The sequence below is a fragment of the Pseudonaja textilis genome, chromosome 17 (genome assembly GCF_049901715.1).
Source record: "Pseudonaja textilis isolate UNSWEBS1 chromosome 17, rPseTex1.2, whole genome shotgun sequence".
Taxonomy (NCBI): Eukaryota; Metazoa; Chordata; class Lepidosauria; order Squamata; family Elapidae; genus Pseudonaja; species Pseudonaja textilis.
Window position 1 is genome coordinate 8,175,747 of NC_142006.1, and position 5,061 is coordinate 8,180,807.

Below are 5,061 nucleotides of genomic sequence, written 5' to 3' on the forward strand. Positions count from 1 at the left end.
GTGCTGCTCTCTTGAAATTCCCGGCAGGAAAAGGGAGGGGAGGAAAGGAAAAGAAATAGTGAGAGGGAGTGGGAAGGAAGGAAAGGAGGAAGGAAGGAAGGAAGGAAGGAAGGAAGGAAGGAAGGAAGGAAGGAAGGAAGGAAGGAAGGAAGGAAGGAAATGAGAGGGGTTTTTTTTTAGTCAGGATTGAACTGTGGGATGGGTTTGGTGGTTTTCTTGCAGTGCACTGATGATATTACCTAGCTTGGTAATGAAATGTCTGCAAGGAAACCACCAAGTTCAGAGAACACCAAGGACAGGAGGGAGGGAAGGGAAGGGAAGGGAAGAAGGAAGGAAGGAAGGAAGGAAGGAAGGAAGAATTGGGAGGGAGGCAGGAAGACAGGAATGCAGAAAGGCAGTCAGTCATAACTTCAGACGGTCGCTGAGCAAGGAGTACCTTTGTATAGCATTTCATAGTTAGCATGTTGCATTGTATAGCCTGCTATCATTTTTACAACACTCTGAAACCTTTAGAATTTGCTGCCTTTTAAACATTTTGCCTCCCTTTGATCTTCCAGTCTCTTTTTAAAATCTTGTTTTTTCCCCCAGCAGAGCAGCCTTTTAAAAATAGCTCGCTGCTACCCTCTTGAGGCCCTCCATTCTCATTCTCCATCCACCCTGGGAAAGAAGAGATGCTCCAAATTTGACCTCCAAGGAAGGGGGACCAGTGAAAAGATTGGGGGGATCTCCACTTTGGGGGCTTCCACTGGTTAAGATCCACGCAGCGAACTCTACTCCTGGGAAACTCAGCTAGTGAGCATTTGGTTAGAGGATCGTAATCCAAAGTGGACGCCAGAAGTGGGTTGGAGCGAGGTTGAGGTGTGCAAAAAAAAGGGGGGAAAAATGGAAGAAAATTCATATTTCCTTTCTTTTTTTAAAAAAAAATTGTCTTCTCCAAAGTTCACAATATTGTGAAAACAGTATGCGGAAGGAAAGGAAGGAAAAGGAAAAGGAAAGGAAAGGAAAGGAAGAAGGAAAGGATGGAAGGGAAGGGAAGGGAAGGGAAGGGAAGGGAAGGAAGGGGAAGGGGAAAGAGAAGGGCAGGAAGGAAGGAAGGAAGGAAGGAAGGAAGGAAGGAAGGAAGGAAGGAAGGAAGGAAGGGAAAGGAAAGAAGGATGGAAGGAAAGGAAAGGAAAGGAAAGGAAAGGAAAGGAAAGGAAAGGAAAGGAAAGGGAAGGAAAGGATAACGAAGCCTGTTTAGTTTCTGAATCCAAAGCAAAGTTTGCTTTGATGTGATGCTCCTCCATGTCCCCCAAATAATTTAACCCTCCAAATAAAACCAGAAAATCTCTGATTTGATAGCAAAACTGAGATGGGGCTGGTTTTATTATTCACTTGAAAGTTTAGGGTGGTTTTTGTTTTTGTTTTTTAATTTCCCTCTTTCTTTCTTTCTTTCTTTTTTCCCCCCCCACAACAGATTTCCTCCAGTCACAAAATGAGATTATGATTGTAAATTAAAGTGTAATTAGGCTTTATGCTTTTATATTCATTAACTCTTCCCTGTTAATGATGCAAAGGCTGGCAATGGGGAGGGAGAGAGAAGGAAACGGAGCCTGATGAAAATCACATCCAGGAAATAGAAGTGTGATTTAGATAATGGCCGGAATGTATTGTTCCTTGCACGTAATTAAACAAATGCTCCCATTTAAACTTGGAAAGGGGGTGGATGTTGATTAAGCCTTGGACGAGGGAATCGGAAGACGATTGGGATGAAACGGTTGCCCGCCTGAGGCCTGGCGGGGAGATGCACAGCCGGAAGACAAGCGGTGAGGGTGGGGGAGGCACTTCAGAGTCACACCTGAGCTGGGCAGGTGGGAACGCATCTTGTGAGATGGAAGTTGGGGGTGGCTTATTGAAACCTCACAGGCAGAAGGTAGAGAAGCGGCTTCAGGACGGATCCTTGGACAGCTTCAAACAGGTTGGATGCCTCTTTCTTTAAAAAATGGAGGCTCAAGGCGAACTCGTGGACGCACCTGTGTGGCTTACGTGGCAGCCGCGTGGAAAAGATTGTTTCACAGAACAAAGGAGTCGGAAAGGAGCTTGGAGGGAATTTCTTAGTTCTAGGTTGGATGTCTCTTGAATAAGCTTTTTGTCCATTGCTTCTTGTTCTACTTATAACATATATTAAGTCCTCCTTTTCTTCCAATAAAATTTAGATTGAAAACTTTTCTAAACTAAAAGCATGACCTTCCTTCCTTCCTTCTTCCCTCCTCTCTCCCTTCCATTCCCTCCCTCCCTTTCTTCCTTATTTCCTTCCTTCCTTCCTCCCTCCTTTCCTTCAATAAAATGCAAATTGAAAACTTTACTAAACTAAAAGCATGGCCTTCCTTCCTTCCTTCCTTCCTTCCTTCCTTCCTTCCTTCCTTCCTTTCTTGCCTGCCTGCCTGCCTGCCTGCCTGCCTTCCCTCCCTCCAATAAAATTCAGATTAAAAACTTTTCTAAACTAAAAGGATAACATTCCTTCCTTTCTTCCTTCTTCCTTGATAGGATCTTGAGTTGCTTCTCTGAATGAACCAAAGGAGTGCCTGCCATGAAAAATGTTGGGGGCCAAGCGAATTCAACATCCCTCGGTGGTCCACCTTCCCCAGTGGGCAAATTTTCCCTGCCTCCCCCCGCACCCAGTCCCAAAAGACGAGAGACTCCTGGGCATCTCTGGGCCGTCTTCCTGAGCTTGTTGGCTCAATATGCATTTCTCCCCCCCACCCCCCCGCACCCCGCCCAAATTCACCCTTTCAGGTATATGATTTAATGAAAGGCACAATAAGAAGTGAGACAATTAGAATTTCTGCCTCATTATCATGGTAATCTTATCAGTGGGATAATGAGGTATTAATGGAGATTTAATGTGCCTCTCATAACACAATCCCTGGGAGAAAACTCATAAGGAAATTGCCGTAAATCCACTTAATGATAGAAAGGTCCCCCAATGCCATCTTCAAGGGGATGAAAAATGCAGGCCATCGAGATCCAAGAGACTCAAGGTCATCGGGGGAGGAAGACCCGGCCAAGCTATGGCAAAGGGCACTCTGGCCTCCAGGTTTCACCAAGGAACCCCTTCCCTTCCCCTTCTAGCTTCCTTCCCTTCCTTCCCCTTCTATCTTCCTTCCCTTCCTTTCCTTCCCTTCCCCTTCTTTTATCTTCCTTCCCCTTCTTTTATCTTCCTTCCCATTCCCTTTTATCTTCCTTCCATTCCCCTTTCCTTCTTTTATCTTCCTTTCCGCTCCCTCCTCCCTTTTCCATTCCTTCCTGCCTTTCTTCCTCTCCCTCCTTTTCAACCTTCTTTCCCTTTCTTACCCTTCTCCCTCTTCTCCTTCCTTCCTTCCTTCCCTTCCCTCCTCCCTTCTCTCCACCCATGGATGGAGTCCTTTTCTCTAAAGAGTTCTAACTGGTGAAGTTTTTTCCTTTAAATTTTTCCAAGGAGGAACCTGCTTAGCGTTGCAAAGAGAGAACTTTCAAGTGCGAAGGAGGAAACTGCTTCACTATTACCGTCGTCCTTGTTTTTTTTTCTATTGTACGTTTTCCATCGCAATGGCCGCTACTCCTTGCTCACGTCTCCATTTGATTCCCCGCCGTTCTGAATTTCAGAGGGAAAAACACAGGCCAGGCTAGGATAGTTTCAGAGGAAACGTATAATAAAATATAAATTGAATCACTCAATAAAATTTAAAAAGAAAACCCAAATCATTGCATCCCTTCCAATATGGACTCCTTTTAGAGATTAAAAAAGTTCATAGAATAAACCAAGTGTAGCAAATGAAGAGCAGGAACTTAATCTGGGACTTTTTAATGGGAAAAAGAAAAAAAGGATGAAATCATGACTGCTGTTATTTGTAGATCTTTTAAAAATTGACTTAAGATTGCAACTACAGAGCAAAAGCTGACCTTATGTTTTATATCTATTTGCTGTCAAAGAAATTGGAAGTCATTCTTTGTGTATCTTTGTTTCTCTCCGTATTTTTATTTTATTGCATTTTCCTTTTCTAGTCCTTCTTCTATTTTCTCTCTTGGCTCTTAGTTTTGGGGTTTTTTTTTCTCCTTTATGAAATATAATATAAAGTTAAAGAGCAGAAACTAACCAAGGCGTAGTAAGAGACTACGGCCACTAGGTGGTGCTCTAAATCCACCAACCTAAACCAGACGGTTTTTCATAGCCAAGGATTAAACTGACTTTAAGCCGTTAAGCAGATATTTAACCAGGATTCCTGAGCTTGAGCGCCGAGGTGACGTCATCGTGCCTTCCTACTGCATAGCTTTGGCCCCCAAACAGCCGAATGTAGCCTCCTCCCCTCCTGGCTCCTCGCAACGGAGCCGAAAATTTCCGACACTAAACAAGACCATTGTTAAGCAAATCCCTGCCGTAGTTAAGCCGGTTACGCAGGTCATTAAGCAAACCTGGCTTACCCATTGACTTTGCTTTGTCAGAAGGTTGTGAAAGGGGATTGTGTGACGCCGGGACAGCTTATAAAGAGAACCAGTATAAAAGGTTCCATCGATGGCATTTAGCGCCAGCAAGATTGGCAAATATGCCCCCAAAGAGGGCATTGCAAGCAGACAGATGGAACGTTCTTTCACATGGAGTGGCAATGCCCCAAAGCCAGAAAATATTGGGCGGAAGCTACAAAGATGGTTGCAGGAGATAACAGAACATCCAACAGAACTTAAACCCGAACTATTCCTACTGGGAATAATTAAAGGGAAACTTAGCAAACAAATCCATCATATTGCATACAATAACAGCAGCGAGGATAGTTTTCACGCAGGGTTGGAAATCAGAAAACCAAAGAGATATTAATAGAAGATACGAGTCAGCGTCCAAGCATCCGAATTTGGATCGGCGTCGCAACGATGGTGTGAAAAATTGTAGCAAGTCCCCCTCCCCCCCCCCTTTTTTTCTCCCGGCGGGCGTTGTTCACTTCCAATTGTGGCAAATCGGATTGTTGGACATTAAAAGGCTCGGACGCTCGAAATGAAACGCGCACGAAGCGCCCAATCATGAAAGACTTTGCCCAAACACCTGCTGAA